This window comes from Thunnus maccoyii, chromosome 5, assembly GCF_910596095.1.
Source record: "Thunnus maccoyii chromosome 5, fThuMac1.1, whole genome shotgun sequence".
Lineage (NCBI taxonomy): Eukaryota > Metazoa > Chordata > Actinopteri > Scombriformes > Scombridae > Thunnus > Thunnus maccoyii.
Window position 1 is genome coordinate 6821555 of NC_056537.1, and position 23659 is coordinate 6845213.

At 38.9% G+C, this 23659-nt stretch overlaps 1 protein-coding gene across 1 annotated transcript in view; it reads left to right on the top strand.

The window, feature by feature from the left end:
- The window catches only part of mgat4c (mgat4 family member C), a 107344-nt gene that overhangs the window by 19492 nt on the left and 64193 nt on the right, over positions 1 to 23659 (top strand). The window contains exon 2 of the mRNA XM_042410945.1: positions 217 to 304. The gene's annotated coding sequence lies outside the window, so the exon portion shown is untranslated. The remainder of the gene's footprint in view (positions 1 to 216; positions 305 to 23659) is intronic.

The window sequence follows — 23659 nt, forward strand, 5'->3', positions numbered from 1 at the left end:
AATGCAGATAAACAATCTTGAATTGTTGCCAACACAGGACCCTCACAGTGGTTGTTATTATCACCCTGCTTACTGATTGACCAGAAAACACATGGTATTTGTGAAAACACAGATATTTTAATTTACTGAAGTCATTCTGAAACATATGCATCTTTTTTAGATTGAAGTACCTTTCGTTATGTTATGTGACTCAGTGTTTTCTTTTTTGTTTTGCAGCTGACACACTGCAGTGAGCCTGGACATATGAAGCCCATGTTCCTGCAGATCTTAATGGAATGCAGCCAGATAAATTATTAATGTCAAGGTGAGAATAAAGTAAATCAACACACACACACACACACACACACACACACACACACACACACACTCTTTCTCAGCACTGTCTTGTCACTGGTCCAGTACAACTGCAGCTTTTTCCCGTTGGCAGCCAAACTGGAGCTGCTGTGCTCAATGACACCACAACCTTTAAAGGAATAGTTCATGATTTTTGGGAAATATGCTTCCTCACTTTCATACCGAGAATTAGATGAGAAGATAGATACCACTCTCATGTGTGTATGCTGAATATGAAGCTACGACCAGAAGCCGGTTAGCTTAGCTTAGCACAGAAACAGGAAACTTTAAGTTTCTCCCTCGCTGGTTTCAACCAGATTTTCAATTGCAGACCTAAAGACCAGTAGTTCATTTACTTTTAAGGCTGCTACCTCCCTTAAAACAGAAATATATCTCACATTTGTTTATCTTTTAAAAGGTTATTTTGATTGTCATCAATGCAAAAATGACAAATAACCTTTTCGTTACTTTGTAGGGTTGTAATTCATTAGCTTCACCCATCGTTCCGGTCCAGTGTTCCAGATGAATTACAGGAACTCCAGAAACACTGCTAATAACACAAGACACACAGTTATATGGGATGGGGATAAATTATTGTTTAAAACAGAGCCAAAGCAAACCTCAAAGGTCAAAACTAAATGAAATTCAACTTTCTATCAACACATTAACACCTGCGCAGCAACGAGACGTGCCAATATCTGATTTAACATGTCTGGACTAAACAGTGCATATGTTGCAATTATTTCAGGTAACGTTGCTTTTTGCAAACCATAACTCTATTTAATATTTACAGGAAACGCTGTCATGAATGTGGCGTTGAAGTGCCGGCTGTGAGAGAGTTTATTTTGTGTAGAAAATGCGTCAACAGAATGTAATCCCTTGAAGAAATTATGAGCTTTATTAGCATATTTGAATATGAGAGTTCCAAAAAGTGAAATGTTTTTGACCTCTTCTGAAAGGACAGAACACAGCAGGAAACAACGTTCACAACAAAATGTGTGATTAACAAGAAACTTAAATGAAGGAAGTTTCAGTCAGTGAAAATAACGCAGCTCTGTCCCAGCTTTTCATTCCTCACTGGTAAAGTTTGAATGTCATCCTCTGGATTTTGAAGCTAATGTAAGTAAAGGAATTATTTTAATTAATGGATGTTGTAATGTTATTGGCCAGGAGGCTTTTCCAATGTGCCAGCGTCCAACGGTTCTGAGCAGAGAACATAGACTTAAGACATCTTAATGTAGCCTAAATTTGCATTTTGCTCTCTGCAGAACTTAAGGTAAATTACACCTCCGTGCCTGCCAAATTCTAGTCTGGTGCAGAAATAAATACTTCCTCTGTTCTTGAGCAATGCTGGTTTTTGACACTGTTAAAATAACACGTTAGCTATTCAGAAGCCAGGGTGATAAATTTTAACAAAAAGCTTTTCTTTCTCCACTGATTAGCAGTTTATCCTTCCTTTGTGTTTGAGTCTCAGAGTGTTGGATGCCATTTTGTGGCTTAGTCTGGTTAACAACAGCTTACTCAAAACTCTGAGTGTTTTGAGTGAGCCGAGGTTTAGAAAAAAAAGCTCATTACCTTGTTGGTGTGTCACTCTTGTATGTCTTCTATTCACGCATTTGTTACACATAATTTCCTATTATATGTTAATATAATGTGGTGATGAATCCTTTTTAACTAGGAATACAATGTTATCTCTGTATTTTTTAAGTCTTAAATATTCGAAATAGTGTTTAACTAATTTAAAAAAAAAGAATTTTGAAAGAGAAATACTTTTTAAAACATAAATATGAAACTTCTGTTCCCTCTCAACTCTACTAATATAACATCCACCCCCAAATACAGTATGTAGTTATATCATCATCCCATCTACCAGCTTGTTTCATATAATGAAAATTACTTGTAAGCAAGTGGTGACATGATCCCTCACTGGCCTCCCACCCATGAACACAGCAGGATTAAAAAAATAAAAGTCCAGGTGAAAATCAGTTTTAAAAAAATACCATTACATAAGCACAAACTCCACCATTTATTGTTTGAGAGGAAATGCATAATCATTTATATTCTCTACACAATTTTCATTTCACTTTCTATTAGCAGAGACATTTCCTGAACTCAAATAAATGTATCTTCCAACATGAAGGAACTTCTGACATAAAATTTTGAGGAAAATATCTATAAAGCAATGTCTCTTCTTTTTAAAAAGTGTGGTTGAAGTGTAGGCTACACATTAGGAATTCCTCTACTACGTGTATAAATTAGTAGTTTGTGTTTCAGTAAAAGACAATATTTCTTATCAGCTTAGTATTTTTCACGTGCTACTGATTAATTGCTATTTCCTGACTCGTCAAAGAAGTTTTGTTTGCAGCGCCTGAAATTTCAAACCTTGTGCCGTTGTTGACTGGCGGAATAAAAAGGAGTGGATGATTTCCTTGCATGTGTATCAACTCTGCTGGTTGCACATGCACGGTCTCACTGCAGCATCGGCTACCGCAGATGTATTTCCTATCCTTTTGGCTTCCCGTTGCCTTTGTATCCTACACGGGATAGCGTGAGCAGGTAGAGACAGAGCAGCAGAATGAATGGGCGGCGGAGGCAGCAGCGAGGTGGACCAGAGAGATTAGCTGGGAAATTGACACTGACAAATCTCATACATTAAGGCTTCCTGGGAGGCAGCTATCGGTAGAAGAGGCGGCAGGTACCATATCCCATAAATGGCACTGGGTTTCTTTAATACTCTGCTTGCAGCACGTTGCAGAGCTGAACCACTGTTGTCTTCAGCACAATAGATAAGAAAGCCAGGTGTGCTCGGAGACATTTCATTTGACTAATGTGTTTACAGCTAGAATAATGAATAGAGTGAGGAAGATGAGAGTAATTAATTTGAGCTGTTCTTGCTAAATAACAAAGCAAATACGGGCAAAACTGTTTCATTTCCCCTTGGAACTGGAGCCCCCACCCCCTTTCTCGCCTGCTTTAATGAGATAAAGCCAGCCTTCTTTGATAAGGAGTCCTAGTTACTGTTGTTAGTAGCCTAGTAGCCTTTTGATCTGTTCTGAGGGTGTTTGCTCACATTTTCTTTATAAGATGAAGGACAAAGCCTGCATAAAGCATTTACATACATTTTCCATCTTTTTAGGGTCCACCGAGCCTAAAAATATGAACAACCAGAAATTTATATATATTTATATTTCTCTTCACACAAATGACAATTTAAACAAACCAATTTTACCTTCTTCAGGTATCATATTATGCAAAGCAATAAGAAGGCGAAAGTTAAGGATGAAAATAGCCTATTCTTTGGAAACCTTTTAAAAATTGCAGACATGCTGCATGTTTGTTTGCGTGCCTGAGTAAGGAGTCTAATTACCAAACGAAAACCACTTTCTTGGCCTTTGCAGCCTCGCTAGTTGATGTTTGCAGAGTGTTATTCTCAGTGACTTAACCCCGCTCAAGAGGTTCATGGTGTGTTCCTTCTATCTCTATTTATTTTGGACAGTGAAGTTGTTTTCCTGGAAAAAAAAAAGACCGGTGCCCTTGCTGTTGCCTAGCAACAAAGTGAGTCCATGGGACTTGCAAAATCTCTTTCCGACTACCTTGAAACTTGTCCTATTTAGACGTGCGGAGAAAGTTTATTTGAGTATCCATCATTGTTCATGAATAATGAAGTGCCAATTACAATGATGGAGACATAAAGTTGATAACTGAGCTGAAGGTTGAGTTGTATAAAGCACATAGTGGTTGAAGAAGGCATGCCTTTGTGTGTTTATTGACTTTCTAGTGAAAACTCTAGTAAAATATGTTTTCGTTAAAACTAGATGTAAGAGTATGTGTGTTTCCCGCTTTATTTGTTATATTCAAAATAGGCTAAATTCAAATCACTCTTGCGTTATTACAAAAAATGTAAAGGTCTTTGCTTTAAAGCACCCATAACAGTTGTAAAAATATTATACAGAAGCATCGTGGCAGCAGAAGCTTTACAGAGACCATTTTTCACTCAATGTTGAATTCATCATACTTTTTTATTTTGGTGGTTCATCAAGGAGACAAGCTGTTAAATATTCATGGCTGCGTTGTGTTCTTAAAATAAGGCTCATTAGCACTCCCAGTCTCTTTTCAAGTTCCGCCTTTCTCTTGTCACTCCCAAAAGAGCAACACAAACATGTTATTCATCTCTCACAATCTCAGCGCTCAAAGTGGGTTAGAGTATAACACTGAAGGATGCCTTTATTTTGAAGTCAGATCAGCACTAATACTATTAGAATTTAATTCCTGTTCAAGTACCCATAAGAGTATTGATTGAATCATTTTAAGTGTTCTAAAACATGTTGGCGCTGTAATAACAGAAATTATATCTTAAAACAATGGCAACATGTGCTTCTAACAGGATTACAGATGTTGTGTTTTCTCCCCAAAAAGTAAGAAAGTAAAATGAAATATCTGCACAGTGTCATGTGTTATGCACATTAACCATTAGGCTACCAGATTGCCCCCTTCAAATCTATTTTTTTTCCATCTTATGCACATAATACAGCGATTGTGTGTATTGAGCTGAGAGTGCAGCCAAAACACAGCTGATGACAGTCGTACTGTGTCACGACTCACCCTGTGTGGACACTAACAGAGAACTGAAGCTGCTGCTGTGGCTGCTGCTGCTAGTTGTTAGTGTTGTAACTGACTGGCAACTTCAGAGTATATTCTGCTTCTCACCCAATGGATGCTAGAAAAGGCTATTATTTTCCCTGCACAGTAAATGTGGTATGGAAAAAAAATCTATATATATCTATATATATTTTTCTTGATATTTAACTCACTAAACTGGTTTTCTTCATGCTCATCGGTCATTATTTGTTACAATATGTCGCTGTGGAAGAGTTCTGAAATTTTGGACCCTTCAATACAATTGCTTTAGACAGTAGGAACTACTTTAGGGATGCAACCAACAATTGTTTTCATTATTGATTAATTTGTCAGTTCATTTTTAGATTAACTGAAAACAGTGAAAATGCCTCTCACAAGTTTCAGAGCCAAAAGTGACTGATCAATAGTCCCAACTGCAAAGATATTCAATTTACAGTGATTATAAAAACAGAAAACAGGCCTAAACATCTGACATTTGAGAAGATTGATCAAAGATTATGCATTTTTGTTTAGTAAATATGGTTGATTTACCATCAAAATTTTTATTGATCAATTTTAAATAATTAATTAATCAAGTAATCATTTAAGCTCTGGTTGCAACCGGTTGTGGCTTGTCAGCATGGATCTCATATGGAAACAAAGGTGTCCTAGTGTCAACCATACCCAGATAGCTGGACTCATACGTATGCTTCATTGTATCGCAGATAGAAATTGAAGATTCAGTGTGAATAACAGCTTTGAATGTTCAAGGTAAAAAACCACAGACAGTTTATGCATTCAATGTAATGGAGGTCTGTTGTAGAATAAATGCATAGAGAGCCACTTCAGATGAAGTCTTCAGTAAACTTTATTACAGAGGTTTATATCATAGATATTATAGATGTGAATTTACAATAGAGTTGTGTATTTTTGCATCTGTGACTTTGACATCCGTGATTAGTAGTGTGATGCAAATTTGGAGTACTTTATTGAAAATAAAAGTCTTTAATTTAAGGAAGTGGCTACAGATTGTTCCACGTCAATGGTCCGCTTATTGTCGGTACGGAATTATTACGCATAGGTATTGATTGCGCAAGATCATGTGATCAAATTCAAATTGTTTCAAAATGGAGGAACATTTTTGCTTGCAGGTGATACACCAATCCTTGCCATGGTTTGGGTTAAAATGGTTAGATTTAAAACCACTTGGTTAGGGTTAGGGAAGACCATGGTTTGGGTTAAAACTGTCCCAAAAATGTCCCATTTAATGGCACTAAAATGCCCAACTTGACAGTGAAAAATGTCCAGTTAGTGATCTACAAGAGGTGCAGCAATAAATTCTGGAAACCCATTCAATACCAATAGAACAAACTACTATTGGCATGGAAAACCAGTCCGGACCAACAGCCTGTGGCAGAGCTTTCCATAAGTGCCAGCTGCCGGCCAAACAGCCGACTACTCCTTTAAGTCCAGCCAGCTACACTATTATATTCATTTTTGATTCTAATATAATTGTTTTAATTAGCAAGTTGCGATTTACTATGCATGTATATTTACGACCACGAACCTCTGCTTCAAAACAATGCAAGCATGATGATGGACAAACATGCCTGTATGATCGTATCAGTCCCGCCCCCGCGTGCTCTATATGAATGTGTGTGTGCTCTCTGCTGAGAGGTTGTGTCCTGCCGAGTAGAGAGTGGAGAGTCGTCTTCTTTATTCAACAAATATTAGCTAAATAATTGATGACAAAACACATTAAGAATTGCATTGACTGCACAGACAGAGGACATCCTCATTAGACAGGCTACTTCGGAAAACGCCGATGGCAGCAACTTGGCGACTTCTGCAGTATAAAAGTCTAGTGAAAGCAATGCATTTTTCTCTTCACACTCAGGATAATAGTGAGGATGAATATGAAGATGAAGATGACTAGAAGTTGAATTGATTCACATGTAGATTAGTAGAAACAGTAGAATTACATGATTTGAGTCAAGTGAGTCACATATTTTGTTATTTTAGAGTTATTTTTGGCATAGGTTTATTTTATAAAGATTTTAATTTAAAACCAATACATAGGCTAGATAAGACATGGGATTAAAACATGTTCATCCTGTAAAATAACCTTTTATTTTTGTTGAAGAGTACATTTATGTTTCTAGTAAAACAATACATTGTGGCATGTCTTGGTAAACCTTGCAGTGAAGGTGTCAATAAATAAATAATAAATAAGGTCTAATGATTCTTTATTACAAAAGTTCTGATCAGTCAGGAATAGGCATGGTTTTAAATATTAATAGCTATTTACAGACTGTGTGGGCTAAAACGCACAAGAAGCCTAATTCTCAAACTCATTTTAAAATATGCAGATAATAAGATCAGCGTATGTGATGGAATAGTGGCATTAGAATGTGCCAGAAGCCACCAAATTTGGGCTTTTATGGCCAAATTTTTTCTCCAGAGTGGCATGCCCCCAGACCCATCTAACCGGCTACTGTCCCCACTGGCTGGTTACTCCATATCCTTGTGGAAAGCCCTGCTATGGACTACTGGCATTGAATTCTGTTCCGTATCAATAGTCGGTAAATTATTGCACCAGTTCTGTAGCCGGTGCCGTAATTTAAAAAAGCCCCTTAAATTAATAAGTGGATAATGACTATCCATTACTGTGTAAATGTTTTACTAATCCATCTGTTGCATTCTGTGCAAATTATACAGTTTTGTTTCATTATGAGCAGCTTCATCATTTTAAAAACAGACGCACGCACACGCACACATGCATGCACGCACACGTGATTTTAATAGTCGTTTCAGCAGAAGGAAGTTTCACCTCACTTACAGGCTTGGTCCACCCATAGGCAACCTATTAACATCCACTTTATCAGAGCTTTCATATTTCATGACCTAGTTCATCAAACTTTAATGCAGTCCTTCCACACGTTTGTGTTTTTAGTGCAAAGTCATGTCTGAATTGAAAGCTTTACATACAAGTTTCCTGCTAGAATCTTTATCACTGCTCAAAAAAGGAAATTATAGACATATTCTTTAGAACCAGGTTATTTATTACTCTCTGCATACACGCTTTCCTATAGCTATCGAGAAGCTCTTGGATGGCTCGCAGCTCGTGAAAAGACATCATTAGTGGTGCAAAATGATTTCACAGAGCCAAAAACCTGCTGAAAGCAGATGATGGGCCAAACGCCAGTGGTTTCGCTCTCTCTGCGGACATGGCATTCAGGCTGCTGTGCAACACTAAAGTGTGTCTGGGGTAATGTGCTGCCCTCAGATTGCTGGAGTCCTACTGAGCCTGTGGGACGCACGATTAGCCTGTGCCCAGACCTGATATGCAGTGACCAGAGCCAAGCACTGATAGATGAATAGGAAGAAGAGAAGGGGAGGAGATTGGAAGGGGAAAGTATAGGCACAATACAGAGTTTTTATCCATAACGTGCAGGGAACAGTGTTAGTGTCTGGTGGTTTTTATACAGCATGTAGTTGCCATCAAATTATTGGAATCCAAATGTTTTTCCAATGACCTATGACGGTATGGTTTTTCGTAAAAATTCATCCCAATCCCTGAGAGAGCTCCAATGTGAATGAAAACGACTTGGAAAAAAAAAAAATCCAAATGGGCTGAATGTTGCAATCATTCTGAAAAACCAAAATGGCAGCAGTGATGCACAAAGTGTTTGCAGCATTACTGAGTATAACACCGGTGATTTCGATTCGACCTGAGGTCAGTGTGCCACATTTTGGATGGGTTTTCTCTGGTAACATAGCAAGAATAAATACTACTTGCCTAAAAGCTAAGCCTGTAAGCTACTGCTTTTGAATTGTGCTGCCTGCATTTTGATTGCATCCTTATGCAAGATATTTTTTTAGTTTAAAGCCTTCAGCAAAATAGAAATAGCTTAGTTGGGGTTAAAGGTTGACAAGCATGCTGTTCCAATCTATAATCAATCGTACTGTAGAGATGTAGGCTATGCCCCATGTTCACAAATACTAGGAAATACTAGTTAAACTAGGCCAAAGTCAGAAACTAAGCTGAAATTTAGTGGTATCAGGATGGACTGAATATTCTCTGTTTTCAGTTTTTCAAGCAGGAAGAAATGTGTGCATTTTGGTAGCATAACTCTCTCTCCGTCTGCAAAGACCACAGAAGTCTCTACTGTCCTAAAGGCATCATATTTTAACAGACTGACAGTCAGTGCAATATATAAACATAAAATATAGTAGTGATCATTGTCATCCCTGCATTTTAATGTGTGGTCAATGTATGTTGTAAATTTTAATTGTTATGTACAGTCTAACACAAAATCAAAAGGTAGCAATAATGGAGCAAAACCTCTCTTAACTACCATGACTACCATTTCAATAATATATTCTCTCTTAGGTTGCAGCTATTTTCATTGTCAGTTTATCTACAGATTTTTCATTTTGCTTATTAAAAACATCAAAAAGCAAAAAGCAATATATCCATTACGAGTTCCCAAAGCCCAATGATATAAAAACAGAGGAAAAGTAGGAGAAGCTGGAATCAGCAATTGTGTGGGATTTTGCCTTGATAAATTCCTTTTAATGACTATTAACTAATTATCAACAGTACTGACTAGTTTCCTGTTGATCAAATAGTCATCTAATCGACTTATTGTTTAAACACTGAGTTGTCTATACATGATAACTGCTTTTAAGATTGTTATTGGTACTTTACTTAGTGACATTATGAATGTTTCCTATGTGTAATCCAGCAATTGTCACTGTAGGTGCTTTGGTATAACTGGCTTATCTTTGTTGTGCTACAGCCCCATATAAAGGGCAGTCGATGTTGGTTGGCACTGGAAAATTTTAACAGCATTTTGAAGAAAGCTGCACTGTAGGCAGGAGTCCAGGCAAGAAAAGTAACACTTAAATGTTAATGAAAAACAGGCAAAACACAAACCCCACGAGGATAAACAAAATAACAACTCCCTCAAAGCTTAAAAGCAAGCTGCCACCTTCACTTCTACCACACTAAACAAGTGATAAGTGCATTTTACCTTCTCAGCTTCACCTGACTGGAAACTACTATCTGCTCAGGTAACCACAAGGTGAGTTAGACCAAAGCAAAGAGTACAGAAGACACTGTTACAGCCGACAATCACATTGTATCTATGGGCACACATGCACACCCATGTGGGCACCAATTTTAACAAAATGTCCTTTGCAGAACAGTTTTACCCTTCCTCCCACAACTTGACTGTACCCAGTTACTCACTGCTTAATCATGCACACCTGTTTTCACGATCACTAATTGAGCAGATAAATTGCACCAACATTACCACATGAGCAACAAAACAACTCATACATCACCTTTTGCAGTTCATATCCTTGTGCATTAACAATAAAACTACACAATTTAATCAAACTCATGTTCTGGTATTTATGTAACCTGACTGAAGATTAACTGACACGTTCACCTTAAATATTAGACATAATTTAATGATTTAAAATAGAAAAAAAAATGCTTCTGTCTAGAATAGTTTGCATAGGGTGTTGTACACAAGCTGGACCGTTTTGTTGTATGACAGCAAATATTAATTAATTCCAATAGTTCTAATCCCTGTAGTAATTAGGTAAATAGTAAATAGGTAGGTTTTATAAGGTAAGGTGAAGGTGTTGGTCATATTTACAGTAAGCTCAGTATCCTATTTTTTGCACAATTTCTCATCAGCTTTGACGACAGTCAGCTCCCGTGTAGACATGACCCTCTTAACACTACAATCTTGACTTAATTCCCTGCCATATTTCTCACTGTCACTCTGCAGCTTGTGGTATGTTTGTGTTATCATCACAACATCCCTCTGTAGGCTTTATCCATAAATATCATTTACGGGCTGTATACACAATGAAGCAGACAGGACACACAAAAAAAGTTCCCATTGGGAACAGACGAGAATAGCAGTTAAATGATCTGGCCTCCTCCAGGACATGGCGGCATTCAATCACAGAAGACAGTTCAGCCCCGAGGAATACAGACAAACATATCACATTATTGAGAGGAATAAGGTGAAATACATCGGGCTTCACAAACAAGGTTTACACCCGCTCCCGTGGTACCCTCACACTCCCATCATCACCCATTAATTATCAATGTGGACTCATAACATGGTTGATTACTGCCTTAAATTGTCTCTGCAGCCATGGATCGACAGCCATTTTCACAGGGAAATTATGAACTCAATGAAAAGTGTGACAATCATGATGATTGATGATGTTTATTTTATTGGAGTCTGTTCATCTGTAATGGGCATGGGGAGGTCCTTGGAGAGCGCCATCAGTGTGATGGCTGCAGTGTACACATCTCTTGACTCACAGGTCCCTAAAGTGCTCACGGACTGTAGAATTTTTGAAACGGAAGAAAAGGTCAGTATAATAAAAAGACATTAAATCTTGGAATGGAGTCCCTGAAACAGATGTTGTTTTGCCTCCATTTTGTGCAGTGGACCGTTTAAACATAATATTTATGTCGTATGGAAACTAAAACATGCCATTATTGGTTGTACTTCCAAGGGTAGAAAGACATTGGTAAAACTAGGTATACCATGTCTTTTACAGCAATGACATTTCAAAATAAAATTCTCTTAAGTGACCCAACCATTCTATTCGATGAGTAGGAATTCTGCTCCGGCAGGTCTTTCCGTGCTACTGACCACCACCTTCTGAGTGCCTCCTCATGGCTCATTGCCCTGTGGTGGTCCACAGTGGGGTGACTGGAGCGCCACTTTTCCTCATCCCCATATCCACCTGTGGGGTGATTGAAACAAGAGTGAGCTCTTGTCAGGGCCTCAGCCACCATGTAATTGAATTGTACCTTGTTTCACAGAGTGCAACAAAGCATAGCACTGGATAGAGGGTAAATATACTCAGCACTTAGAGACAAACCTGGGCCATGACTGCTCAACAACAAACAGAGGCGTAGGGTATTACTGGGTATCATTTACAGACAGAGTGTTGCCATCAAAGTAAAATACTAGAGCTGCTGTCTGGGACAGGGCGGAGGCCTTTCACTGTGTTTCAGCGAGTCCATGTGGATTTCTTTGCGAGTTCTTTTACTGCCATATGCATTCAACTGTTAAAATGGATTTACAGCGTCCTTTAGAATACTTAGCCTTTATTGTTGATGTTGTACCAAGGCCACTTAGAATTCTTGATGCTGGTTGGCTGGCAGGGGTCTATTAATTTCTTGTAATATACAACTTGACATCTCTGACACTGCTCTTTGTTTGCCATTATTTTTTCAAGGTTGCAAGAGTGTGAAAGAACATACGCTTTATCAGGTAGAAATAATTTTTTAAAAAAAATAGAATTTAAAAGAACTGTACAAAATCCACAATTGTTCCGACTTCTATAATTTAGTAGTAGTACAGTAGTTTAATCCTTAAAAAGAAAAAAAAAAACTCTTACGGACTGAAAGTATATTTTTTCCTCCCACATTTTTCTGTTCTTTATATTATTGGAAGCACTTTCTGAACAGTGCTCTTCGCATGAGGACCTTGCTTACCACAGCAGGAAAGGCAACAGTTTTGGAGATTATCAGGACATATATCAGACCCCATGCAGTTGTGTACAGAAAATAATGACTATCCTCTCCAGAGAAAGTTTTGGTATAAAATAGTATTCAAACAAGCTTGGTTTAGCAAAGTAGCAAAAGAACTCTGCCAAACATTCCCATAAAAAAGTACATTTTTGATTGTTTTTTCTTATGCAAATCCTCTAGATTTTACTTGTTTTCATCTACAACTTTTATCCACTACAGTTATTTTAACGATAGGGTGAATTGATCACCTGATACAGCTTCTTATTTTTAGCCAGGTGGCTAAGTTTGCAGCCTGGATCCCCACATAAACTACATTCAGTATGGCGCTGTGTGGCTCCTGTGAACTTACAATCTCTAAGCTGATATTGGACATTACTCGCTTGGGGAGAAGGATAAGTTGATCCTGGGGTTTTCCACCGTTGCAGCAACCCAGTCGAAACATCTCTCCATCCTGGGCTCAGCTAGCAGTGACGCTCCGGTAGAGTCCCACCCACCTCACTCTCTGGTCTGTGGGAATAACGATACAACTCTTCTGTGGTCCGGCTCAATAGCAGCTGGTGATGACCTTGCCTCTGCATGCTCACACCTGAGGGAAGACATTGGGCCGAGCCTCGGAGTGAAACCGAAATTTCAATCCTGCTCCACTCCATCCATGCCTGAGCCTTGGAACTGGGTGAAGGGCAGAAGGTCCCGTGGCTCTTTTGCTACTCGACCCTGCACTTCCGAAGTCTTGCAATTTGAAAACAAGTTCTAAGGTTTGGAAAACTTGGGTTGTCCAAATGGATGCTCTTCCTTTGGATCAGATGCCATTCTAGAAATGGCCTGCCCGTCTCCAGCAGCAGCTGAGAGGGCTTCCCCATCAGTGGTATCCACCAAACCTGAGGCTATGGTTAACTCCAAGTCCACAACAAGTGTCCGCTCTTCCCAAAGGAAACCCGGACAGTTCCTAACCCCTACAGAACCCTTCGCTGGACCCGTACAGGAGCTTGCCCCTAAGTCATCTGAACTGGACAGACCTCCAAGCACCACTCCTTGGGGATGCCTTGCTGCTCTGGTGGTCGGATCATCCAATGTTTGTCATGTATCACTCCCTAAACTCTCTGCTTCCCAGGAGTACAAGACATCACTGATGCTGTTCCAAAATGTATTCAAGATCACCCCTCCATCTCTACAGTCTTCACATACATTGAATTAAAGTACATAAAATTACAACAGTCTGAGAAACTCAAAGATGACATCCTTCTTCTTATGGATGTGCTACTAGCGACAGGTAAACAATACGTCATCTCTGGCCCTTTCTCCTCCACATGCTTTGTTAAGTTCAGCCACTTATGCCAGCTCCATATCTGGCCGAAAGCTTAATGCAATACCAAAAACGTTATTTATGTGGACAGTTTTACTTCCTCTCATAATAAATCTGAGCTTTTTAAATCTGACCACCTTCACCCAAATTACAGGGGGTCTTCTCTGCTATCTATGAACATTGATCTTGCTGTACAATCTCTCAAGTGGGAGCCAGCCACCTCCACGCCTAATAATTCTGTGTCTCATTCCCATACTTTCTGATTGATATCAATTAAGTCCAAGCCTCCCAGTTTGGCAGGTTTTGGTACCTGCTCAGGACTTCACCCTCCAGTTCAGACTGTCACTTGTATCTGATTTGATCCCTTTAATCATCCCCAAGGTTGAACAATATATTACTCCTTCGATCATTCCTATTCAAATCACTGTTAGGTACCCTATTCATTATTCAAATCATACTGTTACTGCCTATAATATAATTACAATCCCCCTCCAGCCTTCTATCGCTACTTCAGATCCCACTCCAAACACTCTATTTAACCCACTTACCTTTAAGAACAGAAACGGCCTAGGGATAATTCATTTAAATATTAGAAGTTTACTTCAAAAGTTAGATCATGTAAATATATTAGTTCTGCAGACTGATCCTGATATCTTGGTGCTAAGTTGAAACTTGGCTAAAAAAAAGAGTGTCAGTGACTTGGATGTAGCTCTAAAGGATTACAACTTATGTAGAACAGACACAATTGGAAGGGGAGGTGGGCTGGTTATATATGTTAAATCAGGTTTCTCTGTAACAATTCTAAATTCTGTCATCACACCAAAAGGTTTTGAATTTCTTGCACTGAAGGTTCAGTTAGGAAGCAGATGGGGGTCTATAGACCCCCAACTTATGCAAGTTCCATTGACAAAATAGCAGATATATTCTCTCAGTATTCAGATGTTGAATTACTCGTTGTGGGTGACTTTGATCTGAAACGACTGAATAATAAATCTGATTATCTCAAGGAGGTTAGTAGTAGCCTCAACTTATCCCAGCTGATTACAGAACCCACTAAGCCAAATTTGAAAGATTACTCTAGGTCTACCCTAATTGATTTAATCTTTTCCAATAGGACTGACAAAATTATTGCCGGTGGTGTCTTTGAGCTAGGAATTAGTGATAATTGCCCTATAGCAAGTATTAGAAATACTTGGTTAAAGAAGACCAAATCTCACAGTTACAAAGCGAAATCTAAGACATTTTATTGACCAAGCCTTTTTAATTGATGTTTCCCAACATACACCATACATCTGAAATTCCCAGATGTTGAAATGGTGCTGGATTTTTTTCTCAAACACCCTTCTTTCAGTCATTCAAGAAAGTGCACCTTTGAAAAAAACTTAGAATAAAAGATAGATTAACCCCATGGTTTTCGCCTGAATTATCAGCACTCTTTAAAGAAAGGAATTAGGAGTCTGGTCACTTGCTAGACACTCTGGGGATCCATCCAATTGATCATCATTTAGACAAATAAATGCACACCATCTGTGAGAAACACCAAATCTAATTATTATTTAGACTTAATTACTAGCTCCTATTCCAACCTTGCAAAATTTTGGAAAACAGTGAACTCAAACAAAAGTTTCTTCTTTCGAAAAAATTTATTGACACTCATTTCAGACACATTTCATAAAAGCTTCACATATTAAAGACATACAAGTTACCTTGAAAATACAACAGTGTTTAAAACAATAAAAACAGATGCTACACTTGATCTCAGCCAAAAGGCCCTATTAAAAGAGATACTGCACACTTAAATGTGTTTTTTGAGCTGTAAACTAAATTATATGACTGTACTGTGATGAAGCACATCAATGCTGATGTTAATATTGACATTGACACCAAATTTATAAAAATCAGCATTTCATGGGTTAAAAATGGCTCAACTTGTCATCTGCTGTTAAAAATCAGCCCTGAAAAGGTGGGACCACTGCTGACGTAGAATCGACCGTTTGGGAGTTCTCCACATCATGAAATGTATATAAATGGTAGGATGGTAACACCCACCTCCCCCCAACTTTCAGTGTGAGAGTCTGTGAAACCACACAACCTACCCATGCTCATTTTCAAATATATGCTGATCGAGACAATTTTAGCTTCAGGAGCAGCAGCTAACAGCATCACTCACCTGCTGGAGGAAATCTCTCCATCTGTGGCTGTCCACCGGAGGAAATGCTGTTGGCAGCCACAAAAACAACAGAAATCCTCTTTGCATTTTGTAGCTCTTTAAGTCTCCAGCTGTCTGTTCCTTCAGTTATCAGCTGGTAAAATTTTGTCCCAGAGCAGTAGTGGACTGCAGCTCTGCAGCGGACAGGTTCAGTTACAGTGGAGCTCAGGTTACACCAAAACAAGATTTTACCAGCTGATAATTGCAGGAACAGACAATTAAAGTTAAAGAGCTACAGAACAAAACACAAAGAGGATTTCTGTTGTTTTTGTGGCTGCCAGGGGTGCTTCCTCCCACTGACAGTCACAGAGATTTCCTCCAGGAGGTCAGTGTTGTTGTTAGCTCTTGAAGCTAAAACTATCTTCATGTGAAAATGAACCAAGTTAAACACAGACAGGTTTATTTAAAAATGACTTCTGGCTCATTTAAATGTTGTTGCACTGTTTGTCTTCCTTATTATTATTATTATTATTATTATTATTATTATTCTCTGGCCAGGGGTGTCAGGGATGGGGAAGCAGGAGTGGACCCAAATGCAGAGGCCGGAATGCAGATTTGACAAAAATCTCCTTTAATCTTGCAATGGTCAAGAACAGAACAAGGCAAACAGAGCCGAACAGAACTATCTAGGACTTAAATAGTAACTGAACTAACAAAAAGATGAGGTGCAGGTGGGGAGATGGGTGGAGAACTCAGGAGAAGGGAGTGAACAGACGGAGCCGATTGGCTGGGGAAACACTGGGAGCAGGGCAGGGCTGATGAGGCTAACACAGGGCAGGTGTGGGGAAAACAGAGCAGGGCAGTACTAACGAGGGTGATGCAGGGCAGGTGAGAGGAGGAGTACACGAACACAGGAGGAGGAAACCAGGAAATGAAAAAACACAACACTCTAAGCTACCGGAAACCCAAAAGAACACAAAAAGTCCAAAAATAACAGACAAAGTCCAGGCAGGACGTAACAAGGGGATGTTATTGAGGAACTCCTGCCCTCTTGCCTCACACATCCACACCCCCCAAGCCATTGATACCAGGAGTTCAACTGGAGAGGACAAATTGGATCCTTTTTTTCCTACGACTGTCTGCTGCATTTATCACAGAGCAATTAACACATATATTTAATCTTTCTATCACAACAGGTATATTTCAAGTTCAATTTTCCTGTCCTCTTCTCCATTTATGTTAATGATAGTGTCTCTTCATTGAGTGGCTGTCGAGTCCATCTTTATGCTGATGACACTATTTTGTATTGTATTGCTGATTCTGTACAGCTAGCCATTGAGAACCTGCAACTTTCCTTTAATGCTCCACAAGATGCTCTTATTTATCTTAAACTGGTATTTAATGCAAATAAAACAAAATTCATGCTGTTTACTAATTACTGATTATAATAGTATGCAAATATCCACTGCAGATGGATCTAACATTGGCATCTGGCTTGATGAGAAATTTACATTTAAATACCATGTAGACAATCTTGTCAGCAAGCTGTGTCAAAAAAAATTGGCTTCTTTTACAGAAACAGGACCAGCTTCCCTATGATTAGTAGAAAGAGGATTGTTTAAGCACTTTTCCTATCAGTTTTGGATTATGGGGATGTAATTTATAGAAATGCTTCCACTCTTAAACCCCTAGACATGGTTTATCATTCTGCCCTCAGATTTGTTACTGGTGATAGATTCGATACTCACCATTGTAGTCCACCATAGTTCTGCATGATAAGGTGGGTTGGTCGTCTCTGGCAGAGAGGCATACTAAACATTGCTATTAGTTTATTTATAAAGCTCTTGTTGGAAAACTACCATCATCACAATGATGCTGGATTAGAACTTTTGACCCTGTCTAACTTGCTCAAACAACTGGCTTATGCTTAAGGTCCCCTGAGCAAGGTCTGAATTTGGAAAATCAGCCTTTTATTTTAGTGCCCCAAATTCTTGGAATGATCTTCAACACATGCTAAAAATACTCTACTAACCTATGGACAATTTAAAAGCATGCTCACAAACCTCCTTGCTTCAATGTGCAACTGATTCTTTTTTATTCTCATCTGCATTTTGTCCTATTTATTTCGTTTTACTTGTCTGTAACTCAACATCATTATGAATGAGGGCAACCTCAATGGTCCTTCAAATTTAAATAAAGATTTTAAATTAAACAAAATGAAATGATCCATTAATTTAATCTTTTCTTACCCTAATCTTGCGGTAGTTGCCTGAACTGAAAAATAATCTGCTAGTGTGTCTTTGTTCTACCAATGAGTGGCCAGCTCAGCAAAATAAGTGTTATAAGTGTTTTGGAAAGCATTTACAAACTTCACAGATTTTCACCTTATTTATATGTTCTGTAAATTTTCTTGAAGAACGGTACAGGATGCATCGCTCCGAAGATTTAGAACTCATGTTCCCCTGATACTAGGCAGCAGGAAAGTCTCAGATGCACAAGCAAAACAGGAAAGATGCCACAGAATACATGCCATAATAATTATGAAGAAAATATTAAAAGCTGACAGATGTCCTTGTAATGGGACTGATCTTAGTCATGACTAAAAAGTGGTTCTTTTTTATACAAGCCTGAAACTGCAAATCAGATATGAAAGGAATGTGTCAGACTTTGGTTCACAGCATAAAAGAAAAAGGCTTTCACTGTGTAATTGTCGATTCAGTCCTGTCTTTTCCAATTTCCTCTGTGGCATCTCTGCACCACCCTGGTTAGTTGGAAGGTGTATGTGTGTGTGTTTTTGAGTTAAAAAAGGGGTTCAAGGAGCCACAACTCCAGTCTTTGGAGGGCAAATGGGATTACATCGTCGAGGCTGCTTCAAGGCATCACAGGCATCACTCCACTGAGGCAGGCTCCAGTCGGTGGCCTGTTTGCTGTTGGCTAATCTAAGGAGATGGATTCTGAGTGAAGGGCTAACTCCAGTACAGTTACTGTGCTTAATGGGTTTGACTCCCCAGGACATTGTTTCAATCTAAAGGTCATCATGGTTTTAGCACGAGCTGAGGACCTCTCAACCCAGGCTGATTTGCTCCTCAACCACCCTTGCATATTGTACTTCAAAGGACATTTTTTCTGTTAGCACTTTTCAACTAATAATCACTGGGAAAGAACATGTATTAACTTTGTCAATTTCAACACATGGACAGAATAAAAGGCTGCTAGAAGCGTTATAAGGTCTTTCATGCATTTCTGTCTAATCTCGGGGGCCTGGGTCAGAATCTATTTCTAGCATATTCTTAAACTAATTTGTGTTTAATCAAATTGTGACAAAATGACTAATGCACAGCAAACCTGGGGCAAGGGAGGCTCCTGCAGGTTAATATGGACCGGGTTACACACTAAACAAGAAAAAATAACCAGGAGACATTCAAGAGATTCTTGCCACGTTGCAGACTAGAGTCAGAGGATGGGAATGCACAGAGTTCCTGAGTTTACGTTCTGTGGTGCTGTAGTTATTTGGAATATTTAGTCTAAAGGACCAACAAAACTACACTACAAGTTGGAACTTGTTGGAACTTCTCCACTCGGGTGCTGTCTTTCTCCATAGCCTGTTATTCAAACACACCAACGGATTGCAGTTGTACCGCTCTTCTCCCTGCAGGGTCCCACCACAGGAATCTCTGTTCCTGCTGTTTGCTGACAGCATTTGACTGCTTCCTGCCACGTTGTGGTTTCATGTCACCTCTAAGGTGACAGGTGGCTCATCAGGCCTCAGATAAGGCTCTTTCAGAGTCCGCTCGCCTGCTCTAATCTAAGGGATTTCTTGTGCTGCATATATTTTGTTCTTTGAGCAGCCAAGCATTAAATTGCTTTCCATTGGGAACAGCTCGTATGCCGGGGGTCGCCAAAGCTGTGGCTGGTTTCCAATGAGATGGTTGGCAGTAAAGCCAACACTGTAATTAGGGTCATCCAGCTCCGGAGCTGTTTGAGGGCCAAAGGGTCGTCACGGTTGCATAGTGCGTTTGAAAGTCACAACTAAGCTGGAGTATGGTAACACATGAATTCTTAGATCATAAATCAACAGCAAGGTGGCATGTCATCAAAAATGTTGGTCTTTTTCTTAAAGGACCAGGTTTCAAAAATTATTTTCATTTAAGAAAAAAAAAAAATTTCATGAAATTCATTACTATGCTTAAATAGGCAAACAGTCAAAAATATGGCACACTGTATCGCACAGAAATGAAAGAACAAAGACAAAGGAGGATATGCAGAGATAGTGACAGGGCATGTGCTGTGAAAGCCCCCCATGTATAACGAGTTGTCAGCTTTGTCTCATCGTGCCAGAAGCTGACTTCAGCAGCCTTTACTGTTTGAGCCTTCAGTAAAGTCCCATACCCATACAGTGTGGCTCCCCAAATGCTGCCTGTGGTGTTTTCATGAGGAGGCTGCACAGCATGTGTCCATCTCCAAAGAGCTCTCCAACGTGTCCAGTGGTGGAGGGGAAAAAAAACAAACTCCAGGGAGTTCTTTTCAGCTAACACTATTTTCTTTTGGCATCACAGAGAGTAAACGCCTCTGGGAAAAGTGCAGAGAAGAAACATTTGGATAGCTGCTCAGCAGAATTTACTAATGTCTTGGGTGTGTTGTGACATGTGATTTCTGTGTGAGGACACGGACGCTTGACCATGAGAGCTAAAGGAATTGTGAAACTCTTCCATATTGAGGTCTGCGTTCATATGAGATTTCTAGTGAACTTTGCCTTTAATATGTTTTTATGTAACAAAAAAAGCTTAAATTTAAATTCATTCAAACCTCAAGGAGAGTATTGGATAGAAGTAAACTGAAGTGAGCTTTATTGTACATGAGCTATTGTTGCTTCTTGGCTTTCGATTAAGATACATCTCAAGTAGGAACATGTGACTGTATGTGGCTTCATCACTGATTATTTAGAGTTTGTGCTGTGCTGTAGAGCACATACTGTACTGAATTTGGTTAGAAACTCAGCACAATGTACTGTGATAGACAAGCCTTTCAGAGCAATAAGGACTCCCTATCCATTTTATGCTGAGGCAGGACAGTTTTCTTGTGCATTATAGTAGACAATTTTATTCCCTTTTTAGCTGGTATTTAACTCGGTAAGTTTGGCTGAGAAATAATTTCTCTTTCAGGCTTCAGGGCAGAGAGGAGAATACAGGAGCAGTCAGTGGTTGAACTGCTTTGCTGAATAGCACTTCAACAGTAATTAGACATTCTGGTCTCACAAGATTTTATGAAATGAGTACAGTGCCTTTGGATGCTAATTACAACAAGACGATTTTTGTGGAGAAGACATGATTGGTAGTTTCGCATTGCAATATTGCACTGGAAAGTACATTTATGGAGCATGGATAGAAGTAGCTTTTAACATATGCTGTCTTTAAACGAAACTTGTAGTTTCAGCATTGGGTGTCATGTTTATGTCATTTAAATTGTTGATTAAGTTGTAGAGTGACAACAAAAATGGATGCTAATTGGTTGGATTTTTAAAAAATGATAAATGATTCGATGTTTTTTGCATTTCAACATTATATATGGCAACTAGAAAAGACACAAAAACTGATTAAAAAGTAATTTCCAGGCATCAGGGTTCGTAAAAACCTACATACATCACATTCAAGAACTTAAACTTTTTCCTTTTCCTTTTCTAATTTCCGTAGACATGAACAGGATACTTCAATTTCAAGATCATTTTACTCATTTCAAGACTCCTGCTATTTCCCTCATTGTCTTGCAGCATAATGTCATGTCATATGTCATATGTCATAAACATCATGCTCTACAGAACCTCTTGGGATCCGTGCAGGTTGATGTGATGTGGGTATGAACACATTTCAGCTTGGAGATATAACTTGTTCCTTATAGCTTTTATATAATTGAACAAAGCAGAATGTCACGGCTATGTTGTAACCTTTGTTCTCTGATAAAACAAGCTGTCACCGCCATGTTGCATCACTTGTCTACATGCAATTAAATAACTTCAACAATAGCCAAAAAAGAAGACAATGAAACTGGAGAAATTAAAGAGTCAGTGTAAACTCACCCCTCTTTTAAGTGTTTCCAGTTATGAAAACGAATGATTTGGCTGGTTGAACAAACAAAGTTGCAAGAACAAATAAAGCCAGTAGCACCTGCAGATCCCTCATAAGTAGACGTGACTCATTCCTCAGTTGCACAGTAGTTATGCTCACAGACAGAACTTAAAAAAAAATGTTTATCATCTTTCAAAAGAAGCAGAACACTGCAGTCCAGTGTATATTTAATACTAATGTGTTTTCTCTGGCAGTTCTTGTTGAATTATTTATCCATTCATTTTGAAAGAGACGAGCCTGTGTTGAGAATTGTGATTAACCGCACTTGTTTTTCCGGCAATATTTGAAACATTAAATGATGACAAAAGCGGTCTCACTGCTTATCTCACAATGAACAGTATATAGGTGCTTATATAAAACACCTCATCGTGAGTGGCTTGCTAAAATTAAAGCAGCATCAAGGGAGTAGCTATTTATTTTGCTTTTGTGCTCACACATCCACACACCCACGCACATATGTCCTTGTAATACACGGTGACGGTAATGGAGAATTTAATTGTCTGGGGAAATAGATAAACAAAAGTGATTACTTTGCATTACTGGTGACTTTATAAAGGTGGAAAGTGTGTTACCTCAGGCTCTCCGATCTAGCTATCTTCAACAATTCTTAGTGACTAAATGAACCATTTTATGTTAAAACACTATATAAATGAAGTCTCCACCTCCTCATTGAATGTTACAGTGTATATGTGGAGTTTTTAAAAATCTTAATCAAGGATTTAGGAAAAGAGGGTGTTGCATGTTGAGACAAAACGTGATTGTTGGCCATTCAAATAAATGTATAATTTATATTTATAATTTCAGACCTTTGATTTCATAATTCTAAAGTTGTAGAAATGTGAAAGTAAAGCTGGATCCTCAGAGGAAGTATTGATTTGTGGTTGCAGATGAAATTTCATTCCTGATTAATTAGATTTTAGTTTGTAACATAAATGTGACAAGCTCCCTGGGCTGCATTTAGATGCAAAATATCTATCAACGCTGTCTAAAACAGAAATCTTTTAAAGAACTTCTACTTGTATTTTTTTACCATGTTGCACAGACTGTCAAATATAAATGTGGAGCTGTCAGCCCTGCCTTAGTGCCCTCCTTTACCAGCACTGGTCATGTTTAGTTTCAGTGTTGCAGACGTGAGATATGTTTTTTATCTCCTCCATATTTAATGAGCAGTCGCCCTGGGAAGCAGATGGTACATTAGCTGTAATAAACCAGAGCTGACTTCAGTGTTTTTGTGAGGGAATAAAGAATTGAGCCGTTTAGGCCTCGGTGTTCCATGCCCTACGTTGTAGGAGGGTCAAAAGGTGTCTAATGTGCACAGAAAATGTGTTCGTTCACCTCGTACAAACAGATCCCTTTTACAACTCCGGACAGGTTCTCATTGCCCCCAGTGAAGCATCATATATTGATGTGGAGAGAACAAAAATTACTGTAAGCTCTGACCCCTTTGTTCGCGGCGCCAGCATTAAAGTTGCTGAGTGAGGGCTTCACATTGAGCTGTGTTTTATTGTTACGCTCAGCAGAAGTGAATCGAGTGTGCACACACACTCTTACATGCTTCT